The sequence below is a fragment of the Sus scrofa genome, chromosome 9, assembly GCF_000003025.6.
Source record: "Sus scrofa isolate TJ Tabasco breed Duroc chromosome 9, Sscrofa11.1, whole genome shotgun sequence".
Taxonomy (NCBI): Eukaryota; Metazoa; Chordata; class Mammalia; order Artiodactyla; family Suidae; genus Sus; species Sus scrofa.
This window is the reverse complement of record NC_010451.4, coordinates 102436459-102456397: the sequence shown is the minus strand read 5'-3', so window position 1 is coordinate 102456397 and position 19939 is coordinate 102436459. Positions and strand designations below refer to the sequence as shown.

The following is a 19939-nucleotide window of genomic DNA, read 5'->3' as shown; positions in this document are numbered from 1 at the left end:
GGTGAGACCTCTGCTCGATATGGCTGCATAATTATCACCTACTGATCGCTGGGCCTAGTGCTGCCCAGTCCTCCGTTACAAAACTCACCACAAGGTCAACAAAGAATGAGGGAGCCATTGACGCTAAGAGGCCTTCGACTCAATGTGAATTATTCCAAGTCAGTTTTGCCTTATGACTGGGAAAGTCAGAGCTTTCTCTTTGTTCTTTCTCTTTCCCTTCTCCATTGCCTTTAAACCTCAGAGGGTACCTGGCACTTCTGTGTCCTGCTGACTTCATTCACTTAAAATGAGTGTTGACTAACAAGAACAGAAATGGGAAACTGGTCTGCCAGAGCCGGGGAACCTAGTGGAAAGGATATTTGCCACCCTCAGATAGCTGAATGTACATTTTCTCCTCAGATGGATATGGGAGGACCAAAGATGCTAAGCTCCTCTGTTATTTCACATTTTGAGGAACAATCTCAAACACCATCAACACAACACAATTCATTTCTATGCAGAGTGCCTAATTTTATTTTTTCAAGGGGCTTCTCACACCTTGCTGATTTTAATAACCACCATTTGCATTCCATGTTCCACATTAGTGTCTAAGCCAGTCTATGCTGTTGGGTCATTTCTCCACAGCCAGGACTCTAGATACAGCAGATTGTCTGAGGTCTCTGAAGCTTGCTCTGCAGGTGTTGTTTGCTTGGGTCTTATTTCAGAGTGGTTTGATTCTGCAGGGGCCACTGGGCCTGGCCTGGCTGCTTTTGGCCCAGTCTATGGGATTGTCTCAAACTTGTTGGCCCTTCTGGCTCTCTTCTGCCTTCTTGAAGTAGTTATAACTTTAGGAGAGTATTTTTTCCTTGAACACACATGGAGTGGTCTTTTTACCTTCTTATATATCTTCCTCACCTGTTAAGGCAACAAGGTGAGCCCAGAGGTCACTGGTTGGAAAAAAAAAGGGAGGAAGGTGGAAAGGAGGGAGCTAAGGAGGAGGAGGTTGTGCCAGGATGGGATAGGATTATCTGGGAGTAAATGGTGGGGATAGAGGGCCTAAAAGGGAAAGAAGAGAAGGAGCTTGGGTAGGTTCATCTGACCTTGCCTCTTGATCTAGGCTGAGAGGGGGTCTTCCTCTTCTTCCACCGCTTGGTACTTGTGGTTTGTGGCTGCCATGATTTCTCGGTCACTTTTGCCATGTTGAAGCCTCTCAGTTGTCTACTTGTCTGCCAGGCCTGACCTCTGTGTATATACCTCTCCCCAGGACAATGAAGAGAATCATACCTGTTCTTTGTTTGGTCATCAAGGCACTCCCAACAGCCAATAGTGGCTATGGGAAGCTTATACATCACAGAAGACCACTCCTGAGAGGAGGGGACACTCGAGAGGCCCAGATACCCTGATTGGGAAAGTACCCACTAAAGAGCCTTCCCACACTGATCTGCCATCCCTCTTTGTCTTCCTGTGTTCAGTTGTGGTTGTGCACATGGCAAAGAGGTGCGTTCCCTCTAGGTCATCTGTCTCCCATCCTTCCCTGTCACCTAGTATTTTGGATAGCTTACTTAAAATCTGCAGCCTGATCTGAAAAACCTATATATTAGGGAATTAGAGAAAAGTGTCTGAGGCACGATGTCCTTCACTGCCAGTTTAGACAAGAACTCTTTGAAATAACCACTCAGGGCAAGGTATGTGTGTGTGCGTGCGTGTGCACTAGGGTTACTCATCCCCAAGAAATAAGATTAAAGTTTTGAAATAAGATTAAATTTAGGTATACATACCTATCTATACAGATGTATAGGTATATACATGTTTATAGATATTGCAGGTGAATATTTTTTGAGATCAGATGGAAATCTTTGGAAGAAAATCTTCAAAGAAGCAAGGAGGTTTAACTTCAAATTCTGGGATGGCACATAAAAAGAAATTAGAAGAAGAAATTTATCTCCATTTCAGAGCCCCCCTTTCTGCCCTCCTGTACCTGTCCCCTCTACAAATGGCAATAATGACAAATCTATAGAGATAGATTAGTGAGTGACTAGGGCTGAGGGGAAAGTGGAGAAGGTGGGGGTGACTGCTAAAGGCATGTGGTTTCTCTAGGGTGATGAAAATGTTCTGCAATTAGATTGTGGCTATGGTTACACAACTTTCTGAATATACTAAAAGTCACCAAATCGTTAAAAAAAATTACTGGAATGTGATTTACTTATATTAAATATGATTTTAACTACAATTCTGGCTCAAGTTGGCTGACAATGCACATTTATGTCTTCTCCCCAAAGAAGGCCTAATACAATGATAATAAAACATTTGTAGAACCACAACATGAAAAGAATAGCAGAGGCGATCCATGGCTAAGAGATGAAAATTCTGGAAGAAGGAAAACTGGCCAAGGAACAGTTACTGAAGAAAGAGGGCAAGAGACAGTGCAATACAGAATATTCAGAGTGTGGCTGAGGGGACAGTCACTCCTTTCTGCAGAACCCGGCAGTCTCTCAGGAATGGGAAGCAACAGGTTATACCAAGAGCAAGGTAGTCAGAGAATGAGAGTCTCAGAACTCAAAAAGAAGGATTTTGATACTATCCAGTTATATGGATGGCTCAGGAATGGGGGAGGGGGAAGGGAATAGGGCAATGCTCTGACTTTAAATTATTTTAGTTATTATTACTCCAGCAGAGGCTGCCCACCTAGAGCTGCAGTTCCTTTAAAATCCAGGAGATAAATGTGGCAGTTACACAGGTGCAGACTAAGTTTCGCATTATAAAGGCTGTAGTTACTGGCAAATCTTAAGACAAAATTTGCCTTCACATGGGCCACTTTGTCTACTGCATCAAATAAATTTAACCTTGCTACTACTTCATTTTCTCTTGCAACAGATTAAAAGACTAAAAGTGGTCCAGACAGCCATTCCAAAACAAATCAAATCTTAAAATTCCAACAAAAGGAATTAGTCTTATTTGCTACAGTTCTAGAGTAAAACTACATACAGTGGGTGGGAATAAAAGGGGAAAAATGTTTGGCTCAGTGAAAGAAATAACTACCTAACAAGTAGGGCAATTCAAAAGTAGAACAGACTACTTTGTGAGGCAGCAAATCCCCATTCACTGAGAACCTAAGCAATGATCAATTTTATAAAACCACCATCAGCCTCACAGCTCCACTCAAGGTTATTTTTGGTGTATGCTGAAAAAAGAGCTTTTTTCTTAATATCTCTCTGACATTAAGCAAGCAATTTCACTCCTTAGCTTCCCAAACACCTCTCTGCCAGTCCCTAAGCTCATTCTGCTGGACACAGCCTGGAACAATGGGTAGAGTCTCCACAAAAGAAGCTATCCCCTCACAATAGTGCCAAAGGAGGTGTGAGTGGGGCAACCCTTCTCTAGGAATTAATCATGAGTTTAAGTTGAATTTATTTAGCAATAACAATACTTTTTCTTGGTCTTTTTTTTTAGGGCCATACCCATGGCAAATAAAGTTTCCCAGGCTAGGGTCTAATTGGAGCTGTAGCTGCCGGCCTACATCACGGCCACAGCAACGTCACATCTGAGCAATGTCTGCGAGCTACACCACAGCTCACTACAACCTGGATCCTTTAACACACTGAGCAAGGCCAGGGATGGAACCTGTGTCCTTGTGGACGCTAGTCAGATTTGTTTCTGCTGAGCCATGAAGGGAACTCCCAGCAATAACAATATTTTAAAAATGACTTTCCCTTGTTTTGCTTCTGTATGGGTGGTAAAATCTCTTCAAAATAGGTACTCACTGGGCATAATTTGTTACACAGCAGCAAATAACCAGAATGTTTCTCTGCCTTCCCCCCACCCCGCTTTTTACAAGACCAGTCAGTTATCCTGTAGAATAATCTACATTCTTCTTTTTTCTTTTTAGGGCTGCACCTGTGGCATATGAAAATTCCCGGGGCTAGGGGTCAAACGAGAGCTGCAGCTGCAGGCCTACACCATGGCCACAGCAAAGCCAGAACCGCAATCCTTAACTCACTGAGCAAGGCTAGGGATAGAACCCACATCTTCAAGGACACTATGTTAGGATCTTACCCACTGCGCCACAATGGGAACTCATAAGTCACATTCTTGATCTTCCTTGTGCCTCCATTTACTGTGGTCACTCCTTCAATAATACAAAGACTCAGGGGAAACTCTGAAATTACTTTCTTCAAGGGCTTGACTAAATTCTAGCCAAAGGTTAATTTCTTTTCAGGCTTGATCTGAGGGTTGAGAAGCTGTGGTAGTCCTAGGATTACAAAGATAAATCAGATATATTCACTTTGCTAAAGCTGTCAAAGACGTGAAATGGATAGGAAGTTAAACTACGACCTTGGCTCTAACATACAGTTATTTAATGATTTTTTTGGGTCTACCTGTCTCCACCTCTCTCTACTGAATCCAGGTTTCCCTTCTATTTCTGCTCCCCACCAAAAAATTTTTCACAGTTGTGAGTGATCTTTATAAAGTGTAAATTAGATCCTTAAGTTTTTTTCCTTTTTTTTTTTTTTTTTTTAAACAAGGTTTGGCATGGTCTAATCCTTGCCTCCTTTTCCAACTTCAGCTTGTACTCACTGTATCTTAGGTAAACAGATATTGATTCAGTCATACACAAATATTTCTATGGGCCCATTATTTAAAACACATTGTTCTACACAAAAGAAAAAATTATTTTCCTCATGGAACTTAATGTCCTTCTTATTCTTTGAGAAAGCCCAGCTCCCAGCTCCCTCCTGTCTCATGGCTCTTGAACAAGCTACTCTCTACCTGGAATGCTTTTCTTTTCACATCCATTTCTTTTCTGACTGTTCTATTTAAAGCAGTTTTTTCTACTCCTGCTTTAGAAGTCCATTTATTTTCTTCATAACTCATATCAGGATATATATAGTTTATATCTATAACTATATACATAGTTTTTTGTGTAATACATATATTCCATAAGGCTGGGATTATGTTCATTTAGTTTGCCACTGTATACCTAAAACTTAGAATAGTGACTGTTAGCATATGGTGTGGGCTAAATAAACATCTGCTAAAAGAATAAAGACCCTGATTATATTTTTGTTGAAAAGATTCACTAATGACCAATTATCTGAATAGCCTATTATTTATATCCTTTTATATACTTTTCAGAAAAAAGAAAAGTCTCTAAATTGTGATTTATGGACGATCAGATTGGCCACCCGAGCTACCTTAATCTTAAAAAAACAAGCCATCTAATAAGTGCCATGAATGCAAAATCTCTAAGTCACTTCTACTACCCCCTCTCCATATGGTATTACTTTTTATAATAATCTACGCATATAAAAAGTATAAATACAAATATCAGCTTACAGAAATATAAGTCATGGATGAGGGGAAAATGATCATATACTAAACTGGACAAACAGGTTTTTGAGTTTATTAGAGTTCAAAGGTATCTTTAAATGAATAGAGCAAACACACAAACTATTGAACGAACAGGGGTAAAAGCAGAGAAAGGAAAGTCTCTTAATGAGAACAGTGGACATTTTAGTCTTTTTTTTTTTTTTTTGTCTTTTTAGGGCTGCACCCATGGCATATTTCCATTTCCAGGTTAGGGGTCGAATTGATGCTGTAGCCACTGACCTACACCAGAGACACCGCAATGCTACATCTGAGCTGCATCTGCGGCCTACACCACAGCTCACAGCAAGGCTGGATCCTTAACCCACTGAGTGAGGCCAGGGATCAAACCTGTGTCCTCATGGAAACTAGTCGGATTTGCTACCACTGAGCCACAACAGGAACTTCCTGGACATTATATTGCTGATCAAGTGGTGTAGATAGGTCACAGAATGCTATGTTGGTCACAGACTGGACTTGATTTTGCATCTTTGTGTATGGTAAAAGTCTCTTCAAAAGAGACATTCTTTTTGCTTTTTTTCAGTTTTGTTCTTTGTTTGACAGCTGTGACCGAGGCATGTGGAAATTTGGGCCAGGGATCAAACTCATGCAGCAACCTGAGCCACTGTAGTGACAATACCAGACCCTTAATCTGCTGAGCCTCAGAAAACTCCAAGACACTCATTTTTTTAAAGGTAAGAGAAGAAGAAGAAGCTACATAAGTATTATTTTGTAAGCAATATAAAAATATTTCAAAATTTTACTGTTCAAAGTATGTTTATGTTTTCAAATAAAAGTAATCATAAATAGGAATATAAACAGAGAGCTAAATAAGGAGATGAGTTATATAAAATGAATATGATGTTTAAATTCCAACAACGCTTTAGTAAGAGCTAAGGTAAATCTAATTTCACATGTAATTTTTCCTAATATTCTTCAGTTTGTAGAAAAGCTGTGATAACTGAAATAGCATTTAAGCACTGCATGGAGAATTAAAAGGCACGGCCTGGAGAAGTATTCAGTTAAGAGTTGGGAAGCAATAATGGGTGAGTCAGGAGCAACTAGCAGGAAGTGAAACATACTTAGGTGAACAAGTTTCATTCTTCCTCATTAAGCTCAAATTAAAACACGTGCAGTTAGTCTTCAGCATGCCCAGACTATCATGACCAACACCTTCCATAATCTGGCTCTAGTCCATTTTAGAGATCTCTCCTTTTATGGCACTTTGTGCCCCTTTTACTTGAACTACAATGAACTCACAAAGAAAACCACATTAAACATGTCATTATTACCTATCTTTTTCCAAATGCTCTTTCTTTGGCTGCAGAAGTCTTTTTCCATCATTTTTCCTTCTAATCTTTAAAAATTCAACTCAAATATCATCTTCTCTGGTATGCTTTTCCTCATTTCTCCAGCTAGAGTTGTTGATTTGCTTTTTGTATTTTCATTGTATATAGTTCACACTATTACTGCATTACTTTAACCACAGTGCTATGATTTATCTGTTCACATCTATCTTCTCAATTATATCATCACACAGTGCTTGGTACACTACAGACACACAATACTCTTTGTCGTACAAATAAATGAGTAAGAAGTGAAAGTGAAATGACAAGTCTTTTTTTTTGTTTTTCTTGGTCTTTTTAGGGCCTCACTGCAGAATATGGAAGTTCCCAGGCTAGGGCTGAATAAAAGCTGTAGCTGCTGGCCTACACCACAGCCACAGCAACACCAGATTAGAGCCGTGTCTGCAACTTACACCACAGCTCAGGCAACAGCTGATCCTTAACCCACTGAATGAAGCCAGGGATTAAACCCATGTCCTCATTGATACTAGTCGGGTTCACCACTACTGAGCCATGATGGGAACTCCTGAAATGACAGTACTGAATAACAAAAGTACTAATGAAAAGCTTATCTGGAAACACAAACTGTGACTAGAGAGTAAATGCTCCATGAGGAGAAGAACATGTCTGCCTTGTCTATCGCTATATTCCCAGCAATTAGTCTACTGCCAGGCACCATGTGGGTGCTTTATAAGTATTTACTGACTAAATGCTTAAGGTATATGGAAAATAAGAAAAAGCAAATATCTAATAATTGAAGATAAAGGGAAGAAGGGAGTTCCTGTTGTGTCGTGGCGCAGCAGAAACAAGTCCGACTAGGAACCATGAGGTTGCGGGTTCGATCCCTGGCCTCACTCAGTGGGTTAAGGATCCAGCATTGCTGTGAGCTGTGGTGGAGATGGGCAGCTGTAGCTCCGATATGGGGAACCTCCATATGCTGCGTGTTTAGCTCTAAAAAAAGACAAAAAAAGGGAAGGACATCCATAAGTAGGTAGTAGGGCAGCACCTCTAGCATAAGAGGTGGAATATCAAGGAATAAAGAAACTACAGAAAACAGTATCATTAATTAGCACATTTAAAAAAAATTACTAAACACGTCATTATAAACAGGAAAGAATGTTGCGGGAGAGAGGCAATATAAATTCACGTAAATATGATTTGTTTTCAGTTAGTCATAGAGTGGTCATAGACATTGGCTTGTCCATAGAAATAAAAATAATGATGTCCTTCACATACGCAAAAAATTCTGTATCATCTGCCACTAAACCATTTGTGTTTTCCTGCTTAATGCCTTTCCCTGGGGCATGAGAAGTGTTATTTAACACCTAGACTGAGTTAGTTACTCATTTACAAGCATACCACATTATGATACCATACCTATAATTTATATTGATGTTGCATTATTTTAGGCTTGCTATGATAATCACAGAAGCACTTCACTTGGTATCATCATCAAAAACTGAATGCCTCATACCTATGCCCATGTACTGACCACTATGAAGAAGGTGAAAATCACTGAATGTCCACACTACTCATACTTTTGACCTAGATCAAGGTGATGGGCAAGGTACACTGGTAGTATCTGTAAACTTAGATGGTAAGATTAAGACTTCAAGGCAAACACCACCCAAGGTTGTAAGAACTCTGAACAAAGAAAGCTTACCCTCTTTGCTTGGCAACTGGACCAGCCCATTTTTGCTAGCGAGGTTGGATGCGGCAAATCCTGACCCCAGGTTTCATGCTTTGATTCAAGGTTTTCAGGCACCTGATTTGTATCCCCTTTTATGTCCTCTTTCACTAACAGATGTAAAACTCTCAGTGACATTTTTCTAGAATTTTGTATTTTCTACTCATTGAAATCAAATATAGGGATTAAACAGGGAAATGACTAGGATTAAAGTTCTAAAAATAGAAATTACAATGTAAACAGACTTAATCAGAGTTTGGGTTAGATTTTAAAAGTTAACTTAAAAAGTGAATATTTATTTGATGGTTTTTTAGCTTAGCTGTTTTAGTTATACACCTGTTTTTCAATCTAATGGTATATAGAAGTAGAATCTGTGAAACTAAAAAACTTTTGTGAAATGATAACTTTGTGATACTCATAGTTTGGCTCTACTCATGTGTGTAGTAGTTTTGCATATTCAGTTTTGCACAAAACTGCTCCTCTGTGGATTATCCCCTCTCAGAATCTGTTAGGATGTTCAGGTTAACCAGACTTTCTTTGGGCAACTAAATTATAAAATGTCTTTAGAAGTTCAAGACACTGTTTACGTAGGTCTGTCTGTGCCTACCCTCTCCCATTCTCACTCCCTCCCCTAAAAATACTCTTGGCCTGGTCTTTTCTAGTGATAAAAGCACTTATGTCTACCAGTGCCCTAATAAGCACTCCATCTTTTCTGAATGTATATTTTCTGAACATAATTTAATTAACTGAAATTTCTAAAAAGGTCTGACCAATATTTAAATTTAAAATTTTGACACTTTATTTAGATTTCTGCTTCCTCTTGCAAGATAGAATATATTAGAAAGAAAACTAGTTTAGCATCAGAATGAGCATGGAATTACAGGTCAGTTTTGAAAAATACATTGTAAGGATTTTAAAAGCATGAGATGAAGTGGAAGTGAAATGTCCACAAACTGAAAGGTTACACAAAGCACTCAGCAAACATTATCCCCCTACCCACAATAATGGTCTGATAGTGTGGTTGAAACTATGAATCAGAGAACAGCTATACTGGAGGTGAAGTTTCCTGTTCAAGAACAAAGTGTAAGTGGCAAAATAAATTCACAAATCGGGTACAGGGTTGGGCTTTTCAATCCAGAAATCCTATGAGTTTATCATTTTTCTTTACACCTCTTTACTACACTTGCGTTTTGATGTTATAATACTTTATACTTTACCCATTAATTCTTAGCTAAAGTACTTCCCTCTCTCCAGAGAACTAAAACTATGAAACATGTTTTTCTTTTTAGAGATTTACAACCTTGAGTAAGGCCCCTGTCACACATTTTATAGGCTTACTATTCCTTTCTTAAGTATCAAAATGATCTGATGTCTTTCCATACAAAATTCTGGCAGCAAAATTAATCCCCCAAGAGAATTATGGGTGGTTCCTATTTACTCTCTTTGGCCCCTTTTACTTTTTCTACCTTCTTCCTGCATTGTGGTTGCTGCTAGCTCTCCCACAAAGCCTTTAAAATAATGGTCGCTCCCTCACCTGCAATTTTCAACTTGCCCCAAATTTGAGTACATATTCTAACTGGGAAGAATATTGTGGCTGGGCAAGCAGTTAGGCCATATTTACTGTAAAATGATATTAGTGGTTAAAAGGTGAAAGAGCAACTCACCTGTAATGTTGATTAAGAAAAATATGGGCTGGCGTTCCTGCTGTGGTGCAGTGGCTTAAAAATCCAACTGCAGCAGCCTGGGCCACTGAAGAGGTGCGGGCTGGATCCCCAGCCCAGCACAGTGAGTTAAAGGATCTGGTATTGCTGTAGCTGCGGCACAGGTTACAGATACAGCTTGGATTCAATCCCTTGCCTGAGAACTTCCATATGCTGTGGGTGCGGCCACTAAAAAAAAAGTATTAAAGAAAAATATGGGCTGAAAGTTTCAATCATGATATTTAAGGCTCATTCTTTTTCCCCCTTATCCAAATTCCAGGCAGTTTCGAGAGAAGGGAGGAAGGGCAAATAGGCTAAGCGCCCCCTCCCATCCTCAAAGGAGCTGTCCTGAAAGCCTCACCCAAAGACTTCCATGACATCACTGCCATCCCTAGGAATAAGGGAGGTAGGACAGTCTATGTTTTATTTGTTCTGTTTTATTTTATTTTATTTTATTTACCTACACACAATGCACCTGAATGAAATAAAGGTTTGGTTAGTGAGGAAAAAAGGGAAAACAGTTACTAGCCATCTCTGTCACAGACATATTGACTTTGATGTGCTTTTGATATATCTTTGAAGATGCTGGGAGGTTAGGACACATACAGACAGGAATAGTCAGGTTTAGAAATGTACAGTGAGGAGTTTTCACTATTAAAAAACAATTAATTGAAGTTATGGGCATTTTCGAGGTTGTCCAGGAAAAAGAATAATGTGAGGGGGGAAAAAAGGCCCTTGAAGTGAAACTTGAGAGTCTCTAGCGGAGGATACTATAAAATATTGTGAGAAGGAACTGACAGATGAGTCAAATGTTTCTGAGATGGCCAAACAAACTAATAGTGCCAGGTGAATTTGACAGAAAATTCTCTCCTGGTGTCCCCACATCCATTCTTTATTTATTTAAAAAAAATTTTATGTTAGATACTATATGGGTAAACAAATGTTATTTGGATACTTTAACTTTTTCTTAAAAACCAATCTCATAATAATTAATTGTCCTTTTTTTAACCAGAGTTACTTTAATTATTCCTGTATGCAATACCTCTACTTATATAATATATCTCAATTCTGGGACCTCAAAGAGGTTCTTTTCTACTTCCTAAATTTAAGAGTGATTATAACCAGGGTGAAGGACTTATATAATCATCACAGAGCCCAGTGTTGGTGGATGCCAGAGAAATCAATGGTGAATCTAAGGTTCAGAGGGTTCTCTTGTCATGTATGTATACGTGGATTCAAACTTAACAGGAATCTTATCTGTCAACAGAAAGGGCAATACTATATGTTATGCAGCTTCATAAATTCCCTTACCTATAGCTAATTCCAGTAGTTCTTTTAACAGATTAGATGTGGATGGATGCAATGCTGGTCAATAGGTTTTTTTTTACTTCAATAGTATTAACAGAAGGTATTCAGATGAATACAAAGAGACTGGCCTTAGCTTTATATTTTGTTCCAGTTTAACAGAGCTCTTTTGAAGTTTACCCAGAGTTGCTTAACTCCAAGATTCTGAAGACAGCTACTGAAGAATCAAAATTGACCCTCATACTCCTGTCACTATACTCTATTATCCAAATAGACATTTCTTCCTAAAGGACAAGATTAGGTCAGTGTTTTTTTTTTTGTTTTTTGTTTTTTAATACCCCTGACTGTCCCTATATGAGGCATATCACCCATAAAATCTCATGCTATAAACTTGGCATTTTTTCACTTATTCAGATCTACAGCTACGGCTATTCTGCACTTTGTAAGAGTTACAGCAAGGCATTCTGAGTTGTATGAGTTTTCATTGCATCAGTGTACTAATATATTAAAGGGAGTGAAACTAATATATTAAGGAACAGTTATTATGACTGAAATGCACAGGTATAACTAAACCTTTGAATTTTCTGTAGGTATACTACCAGATCACTGTAAGACTATTATTTTCTTGTGAAAACAACTTAATTGGCTAATCAAAATTCAGGCTGACTCGTTAACTGATTTATCCATTCAATAAACAATTGTTGAATGCTCAGTGTATAAAAGGCATTTTGCTGATTCCAATGATACATAGATGAATAAGAAAGATATGGTTCCTTGGGGTGTGCTCAGAGCAAGGGGCATGAAAAAATGGCTCCTCTGTTGATAACATACACAAAAGGAATCTGGGTTCATTGTACAAAGGGGCATAAAACTTGTGGCTTTCCTATGAACAAATGTCTAACATGCATCCCCCTGCACATCCACATGGCTGCTGGGCAGGACCAGTGGGACAGGGAACAGTACTGGAAGAAAAGCTGCAGCATTTAGTGGGGGAGTCTGCCACCTACAGCCTGTCTGGTCCATGAATGGGTGGGTCACATATGGTCTTATAAAAGCTTTAAATGTCTCTTTTCAAGGAAAAAAAAAGAAAGAAAAACAGATTTCAATTATATGTCATTCTGGAGAAGGCAAAAACTATGGAGATAATAAAAAGATCAGTGGTTTTAAGTTTAGGAGAGAGAAGATGAATACATAGAGTATGAAAGTTTTTCAGAGCAATGAAAATACTTTTTATGACATTGAAATGATGTGCATACATCGTTATACTTCTGTCCAAACCCAGTGAATGTGCACTTTATCTACTTCATTAAAGTGAACCCTAAGGTGAACTGTGGACTTTGGTGATTACGATGTGTCAGTGTAGTCCACCCGTGGTTAAAAAAAAAGTACTACTCTGGTGAAGGATGTTAATAATGGCTATACATGTGTGGGGAGTCAGGTATATGGGGAATTTCTGTACTTTCATGTCAATTCTGTTGAAAATCCAAAACTGCTTTAAGAAAAAAAGTCTTAAAATTAAGAAAAAAAACCAAAAAACTCAACGTAGACATCTTTGGCAAAACTTTGTTTCACTTATACATATGTATTCATACTATATTTGTGTTTGTTGGACTGTGATGTAAAACATATTACTTATTTATTTACTTACTATTTTTTGGCCACTCTCATGGCATGTTAAAGTTCCTGGGCCAGGGACTGAACCTGTGCCACAGCAGCGACTTGAGCCTCTGAAGTGATAATGCCAGATCCTTAACTCACCGTGCCACAAGAAAACTTCTAAAATATATATTTTAGAACAAATAAGTTTGCCAGCCATTGTAGTTAAGTTATATTGACAAATAAAAGCACAAGTTAACCCCAAAAAGAAAAAAAGAAAGAAAAGAAAAAAAAAAAAAAAAAAAGAAAGAAAGAAAGATATGGTTCCTGTCTCCATGGAGCTCTTTACTTATGGTCAGGCCACTCAAGACCTGGCTTTTCTCTTGGTCCCTCTACATCCCCTCAATGACCAGTGCTTGCTTTACTTACACCCTACTCACATAACTGACCTTCCTACCTGTCCCAGGCCCCACCTAGGGATGGTTCTTATCAAAGGGGTGGTGAGGGCAGGATCCTCTGCTAGTTTCCCTGGTAACTGATGAGCCAACCTAATGTCAAGTCCCCCCCACCGCAAGCAACAACCTCTTCTTCCCCCATGAGCAAAGACTGCCCCTGCCTGCTGTCCTCAGCATACAGTGGGGTGGCACTCCAGGACCTTGCTTCAGATAGGTAAGACACTCTCATCCATTAAACCAGTGATGTCTCTGTTTCTTTGTTCTTGAAGATGGGCAAGCTCAGAGCCTGTAGGCCTGTGGGGTGCTGCCCAACAGAGACAGACGATAAAAAGTAAGGAAATAATTGTAAAATAATTACGAACTGTGACAAACGCTGTGAAAGAAAGAGAACGTTGTGGCAGGGAATAATGTAAAGAGACCCAGTTTAAATTCAATGATCAAGGAAGGCCTATAATGAAATCTTCAAGAGAAGTGAGATGGGGGTAGGAGGGAGGAAGCATTTCAGGCAGGGAAAGAGCCTGGGTGAAGGGTCTGAAGGAGGACTGGGCATTATCCGGAAACCCAGAGGAAGCCATGTGACTGAAGCAGCAGCAGCAGCATCTTTTTAGATGGTATAATGGTAGAAATCAAAATCCTAGAGCAAGAGTCAGCAAACTATGCCCTGCAGGCCCAATCTATCCTGTCTGTTTTTATAGTTTTATTGGAACAGAGCCATGCCTATTCATTTTATATACTGTCTACGGCTGCTTTTGTGCTGCAAGCAGTAGCTGCTACCGAGAGGCGACCTAAAATATTTACTACCTGGCTCTTTACAAAGCAAGTTTGTTGGCTCCTGTACTGAGTGCGGACTAAATTAGAACTGACAACATGAGAGTTGAAAAGGTCAGGCTTTCCTAAAGCATAGAACCACGCTTTATAACCAGTCAGTGATGATTCACATGAGACACATAAAGATGAGCAAGTCAATATGATAGATGTTGGACTTTGAGATGTCCACGCCAGAAGGGTAGAGGAGATTTTTCTAAGGCTAATACAGGGTTTCATAAAGCACAAGCACCTTTATCCAAAAGGGTCAGGAACCTGGACAAGGCCAGAGGATAGTAAACGTGCAGAGCAACAATGTATTTCAGCTCAGGAATACTGAAGGAATCATACATAGAGAAAATCAGATTCCAGGACAACAGCTCTAAGTACTGCTAACACACTTTTATTATGGTTACAAGTTTGCATATAGTTGCTTAGCATATATCTATTACAGCAATTAACAACAGTACGGTTGGAAGTTAACCAAAAAACAAAACTCTCAAAAGCTTCCTTAACCAAACTAAGCCACTTCTTTTCTAGATCAGAAGTCAGACTGTGTTATCCGACCTGTAGATATGTTTTGTTTGGCTTGCATAGTTTCTTAGGAAATCTCACATTAAAAAAATAGATATTTAGCAAGTAGGTCCACTTCATTTTGACATGGGAACAATCAGCAATGTACCTTGTACAGATAAGGTATGTAATTCCCAGTTTCCACAGTCCTATCACTTCCTGCATTATATTACATTCTACTGGCTTTACAATTATATTTTAATTTATCAAGACCATTTTTTGATAACCTCTGGTCCTCATCTTATAAAGATCACAAACCTGCCCTTTATATACTTCTTTACTACGTTTGTTCTCTGGCCATGTCCCAGCTATACACACAAATATAAATAATGCATCATCTCTGACCTTGAGGAGTTATCAGGCCAGAAGCAGAGTTAAACAAGCCTAGGCAGGATGATGATGGCACAAAGGAATGATTAACTCTGATTTGGTAAATCAGGAAGCACAGTCCTAGGGAGATGCTTAAATCCTATCTTGGAAGGGTATTCCAGGCAGAGTAAACAGAATGCATAGAGGGGCAAGGAGCACCACTCTTTTGGCAATTACACAGTTCAGAATAGATGAAACAGGAAAGCTGTAGGAGAGTGAATGCCAAGAATGGCTTGCATTTACACTAAAAAGTGTGACTTTTATTCCATATGCAAAAGGGAATTAGCAAAGAAACTCAGACATAATTAGGTTTATATTTTAGAAATATAATTTTGGAAGCAATACAGAGGATAATTTAGAGGATGGAAGACTGGACACAGAGACCAGTTAGGAAGGAAATCACTGACAAAATCCAAGCTGGCTTGAGGCTTGAAGGTAAGAGGCAGAAGTGGGAATGGAGAAGAGAAACTGGCTAGAGACATTGACTGGCTGAATGTATAGCGTGAGGGGAAAAAAAGAAGTCAAAGATGCCTCCCAGGCTTGTAGCTTGACTGATAAGGTGAATAAGGAATGGAGGAGAATGACATATGGAAGGCAGCTATGCTCACTGCTATACCACCAACGCTACTAAACATATGGAAGGATGGGAATGGGTGGTATAAAATCTGAGGTGTTAAGTAGCTACACAGTGGTGATAACCACTCAGCATCTGGATAGGAGTGAGGTATCACACAGGTCAAGGCAGGAGAGAAAGAGTTGGGAATTGTCAGCATTTATGATAAATCAGAAGACACTGATGCATAATACCACAAAAAGGTGTGCAGAGTAAGCAAGAGCAGTGACATATCTGACATACCTGTAGGAATCCCCAACACTTAAATGGAAGAGAGGGAGCAACGCTCAGCACCAGCATAGACACTGAGGTCTGTTAAAAATGACAGCTGGGGAGTTCCCATCGTGGCACAGTGGTTAACGAATCCAACTAGGAACCATGAGGTTGCAGGTTCGATCCCTGGCCTTGCTCAGTGGGTTAACGATCTAGCATTGCCGTGAGCTGTGGTGTAGGTCGCAGATGCGGCTCGGATCCCGAGTTGCTGTGGCTCTGGTGTAGACTGGCAGCTACAGCTCCGACTGGACCCCTAGCCTAGGAACCTCCATATGCCGTGGAAGCGGCCCAAGAAATGGCAAAAAGACAAAAAAAAAAAAAAAAAAAAGACAGCTGGAGGGAAGAGGGAATGAACATGAGCTGCTAAGTATCAAAGTCTTCAGTAAGTGTGGTAAAATGACCATGAAACCAGTGAAGGATGGTATAGCCATAACACAAAAAATGTCATAGAATGGCTTTTTGCATGATACTGAAATAGTCATAATGATCTGAAGTTCTATGATGCAGAACTGGGGAAGCAACCTTTAAAAGTTCAGTCTGGGTCCTCAGAGGGCAGTCAGGTTTCAGACAAGAAGATGGAAAAGCAGGGTAGTATGTTTTCAATAGAGCTGGTGTTACTGAGGAGGAATGGGAAAAAGTGGGAGAGATTATCAATGAGTCAGCAATAACAATAAGCAAAAGGAAATGGAGATGAGAAGCAAAGGAATAAACAAGGAAGTAATCTAGTTTTGACAGGAAGGGGAAGGCTTCTCCAAGGAAATGAGGCTTAGCTTGAGCTGAGACCCAAATGATGTGATGTCTCAGGTACCTCATGTTCATCAGGTACAAGGTCAAAGAGTTTCCCAAAGCGTCACTCTTTCAGTGTTTCCTAGCTCAGTGAAAGGTCCTACTAACCCTGTAAGTCATGCAGATTAGAAATATAGGAGGTATTCATGATACTGCCTCCATTATGCCAATTATCCAAACCATCGCATAAGCATCAGGTAAAGAGAAAAGCATTCCAGGTAGAGGAAACAACATATGCAATATATGTATATTTTTGACCATACCTGAGCCATGAGGAAGTTCTCGGGCCAGGGGTTGAAAGTGTGCAATAGCAGTAAACAGAGTCACAGCAGTGTCAAGGCCAGGTCCTTAAGCCATTGAGCCACCAGGGAACTCATTTTTCCCCAACATATTCCTAATCAAAAATATTTCTAAATCAAAAAATAATATGCTGCATTCTTTAAAGCCCTTTCACTTTGAAATAGAAGAGGAAGAGGCTAGACCATAATGGGTTTTGTAGGTCAGTTAATGATTTGTTCCTTATCCTAAGAGCAATGGAAGCCAGAGACAGGAGTGAAGCAAGAAAGTTACATGATCAGATTTACGGTTTTTTTTTTTTTTTGGTTTGTCTTTTCGTCTTTTTAGGGTCGCACCCTGGCTAGGGGTCAAATCGGAGCTACAGCTGCCAGCCTACACCACAGCCACAGCAACACTGGATCCGAGCCACATCTGCAACCTACACCACAGCTCAAGGTAATGCTGGATTCTTAAACCACTGAGTGAGGCCAGGGATTGAACCTGCAACCTCATGGTTTGTTCCCCTGCACCATGACGGGATTTCAGCTTTATGTTTTGAAAAGAGCATTTCTGGGGAGAATGGAGAACAGATTTGAGAAAACTGGAATATAAGAAGACCAGAAAAAAGGCTACTGCAGCCATCCAAGTGAGAGGAGTACCAACTCTGGAATAAGGTACTAACAGTGAACATGGAGTGAAATGGATGGTTTTAGTGCAAGCAGAGATAAGCCAGTAGAAAATAATGATAGTGGTGGGAATTCTCTCTTAGGTCAATGTTGCTAGGAATGATCTAGTTGAAAGAGAAAGGCTAATTACACAGAAAGAAGACAGATAATTGAGCATCTTTTATAATAGTACTGCCCTTAAACCTGGGTAAGGACCCTCTTCCTCCTGCTGCAAAGCACAAGGAGTCCATAAAGTCAAGGGACCATGTCTGCACTCCTCTTTTATTTATTTATTTATTTATTTATTTATTTATTTATTTGCCTTTTCTAGGGCTGCTTCCCACAGCATATGGAGGTTCCCAGGCTAGGGGTCCAATCGGAGCTGTAGCCACCGGCCTACACCAGAGCCACAGCAACTGGGATCCGAGCCGCATCTGCAACCTACACCACAGCTCACGGCAACGCTGGATCCTTAACCCACTGAGCAAGGCCAGGGATCGAACCTGCAACTCATGGTTCCTAGTTGGATTCGTTAACCACTACACCACGATGGGAACTCCTGCACTCCTCTTTTAAATTGGTTAGATCTGAGGGCAGACAGAGCAGGTGATTACACATCACTATCTGCAGGATGTTCAGGGATGTGGACATAAGCTTGAACATGTTGGGTGAGATGGGTGAAGAAGGTGAGAATGGGAAGAGAATAGGGTCAGTCTGAGGACTCTAGAAGTTTAAGAATTCTAAATTGAAACCTGGCCTTCCAGATTATTATTTAGGTAGATTTGTCAAGGAAGTAGAGTAGAATATATATATATATATACACACACATACATATATATATATATATATACACACACACACACACACACGCAAGGGAAAGAGAGAGAGAGTGCGTGCGAGGGAAAGAGACAGATAATAATATATATATTATTTTTAGGGCCACACTCACGGTATATGGAGGTTCCCAGGCTAGTGCTCAAACTGGAGTTGCAGGTGCCAGCCTAAGCCACAGCCAGATCCAAGCCACATCTGCAACCTACACCACAGCTGGCAGAAATGCTGGATCCTTAACCCACTTAACGAGGACAGGAATCATACCTACATCCTCATGGATACTAGTTGGGTTCTTAACCCACTGAGCCACAACAGTAACTCCCCAAGTAGAATATATTTTTAATAATAGTTTTTATCTTGATTTATAACTTAAATACTAGACACATGGTCTGTGAGCCTCCACAGCCACACTCTTGCTCAAGCTCTACAAATTTAGGGTTAGGATTCAACTGATAAGTTCAAATAACAGTATAAAAAGGTATAGTACAAGTTACCAATTCAGGTGAGAGTTCACTTTAACTAGGCCCTTTCAGATTTTCCTGACTTCTTTGTGGGAGATGAGGGAATAAATGGTGTAAATTTCTAGGCTTTATGTCACTGTATATAAGAGACTCTTATCTATATCTGGAGGGTTAACAATTAAGAAGCTATTTTTATTCTAATGATTTCAGTGTGATTTTTGAAAAGCTCTCTGTGACCCTTGCGCCTCCAGCACTTGGGAATGCCCAGGCCATGGATGAAACCCACACCACAGCAGTGACCTGAGCCACAGCAGTGACATCACTGGATCCTTAAGCCACGGGCCACCAGGGAACTCTGAAAATCTCCTTAAATAAAGAAGGGATCTCAGTGATCATGTAATCAAATTTACTCACTTAACAAATAAAACAAACGTTTTGATAGATAAAGGGCACCCTTACTGAGAGTACAAAGCTAGTCAGTAGCAGATGACTTCCTCTACTCTTTATCCATTCTTCTACCAATGACACCTTTCAGGAAGACACCTACTGCCAGTCAAATCCAACTATAAAGTTTACAGTTGCTTTCACTGTCATGCATTGAAGGAAGTGCACTAAATGCTTTTCACTACTCTAAAAATTCTAGACAACTAAAAAAAGGTCTACAAACCAATATTAAATTTTGACTCCAAAATATCTAAAAAGCCAACCTCCCATAACCCCCCAAAGTGAAAATAAAAAAAAAAATTTCAAACTTCATGAGGTCTCCAGACTTGGTAATCCTGAAAAGTTACTTTCAATTGATTTCCACAAAGTTATATGCAATTTAGGGCTCTCTTGAGGACTCAAACTCTCC

General features: G+C 39.8%; 1 long non-coding RNA gene across 3 annotated transcripts in view; it reads right to left on the bottom strand.

Annotated features, from left to right (window-relative positions):
* The window catches only part of LOC102167692, a 120896-nt gene that overhangs the window by 99024 nt on the left and 1933 nt on the right, over nucleotides 1–19939 (bottom strand). The gene's annotated exons all lie outside the window — the stretch shown is intronic.